At 50.4% G+C, this 992-nt stretch overlaps 1 non-coding gene across 1 annotated transcript; it reads left to right on the forward strand.

Annotated features, from left to right (window-relative positions):
• Nucleotides 1–274: 274 nt before the first annotated feature.
• LOC112866224 (small nucleolar RNA SNORA1) lies at nucleotides 275–409 on the forward strand. The gene has a single exon (XR_003224080.1). It is a non-coding gene; the product is annotated as a small nucleolar RNA SNORA1 (small nucleolar RNA).
• Nucleotides 410–992: the final 583 nt, after the last annotated feature.

The raw sequence follows: 992 nt of genomic DNA on the forward strand, positions 1-992 counted from the left end.
CCAAGGCGGTCTGGGTCATCGCTGAACCCAGGTTGGAGTCGACCTCATAGAGGTGTCCAGATTCAACTCCATCCGATGGACCCAGTGTTGACTTATTGGGCGCCTGCTACACGCAGACCCTGTGCTCAGGGATTGGAGGTGAAGGAACAAGACGCAGCCCCTTAGCGGGGAAGAGTCAACCCCGGTGCACCACACTCAGGGCAACGGCAGGGCCGACCGCGGCCAGCGGAGACAGTCACATCGACATAACTTGTCTTAAAAACTGAGGAGGTGAAGCCTCACTTCCCATGAGAATGGGCACCGTCGGTCCCGGGGTCCAGAAATTCTTCATGGGGCTAACCTGAGACACAGATCATGCTTCCATCTCAGTAAATGTCTTGCAACCGTGACAGCGAGACCTGCAATTTTTTTGCTAAGATCACGAGGGAAATTGAAAGCAACACGACCTCCATCTTAGAAACGTATTAAGACATAATACTTTTTTTAATGTTGATTTATCTTTGAGACACAGAGAGGGTGCAAGCAGGGGAGGGGCAGAGAGACAGAGAGAGAGAGGGAGACACAGAATCCGAAGCAGGCTCCAGGCTCCCAGCTGTCAGCACAGAGCTCGACACGGGGCTCGAACTCACAAACGGTGAGATCATGACCTGAGCTGAAGTCAGATGCTTAACCGACTGAGCCACCCAGGCGCCCCTGGAACAATATGTTTTAAAAAATATTGACTCATTTTGAGTGACAGTGAGAAAGAGTGTGCTTGTGCCAGAGAGTGGGGGGAGGGGCAGAGGGAGAGGGAGAGAGAGAATCTCAAGCAGGTTCCGTGCTGTCAGCACTGAGCCCGATGCAGGGCTCATTGATCTCATGACTATGAGATCATGACCTGAGCTGAAATTAAGAGCTGGATGCTCAACCAGTTGAGCCACCCAGGTGCCCCAAGGAATAATACATTTTATTTATTTATTTTTTTTAAGGAATAATACATTTTAGATCACTAG

The sequence above is a fragment of the Puma concolor genome, chromosome D1, assembly GCF_028749965.1.
Source record: "Puma concolor isolate L17-30 chromosome D1, mPumCon1.1.hap2, whole genome shotgun sequence".
Classification (NCBI taxonomy): domain Eukaryota; kingdom Metazoa; phylum Chordata; class Mammalia; order Carnivora; family Felidae; genus Puma; species Puma concolor.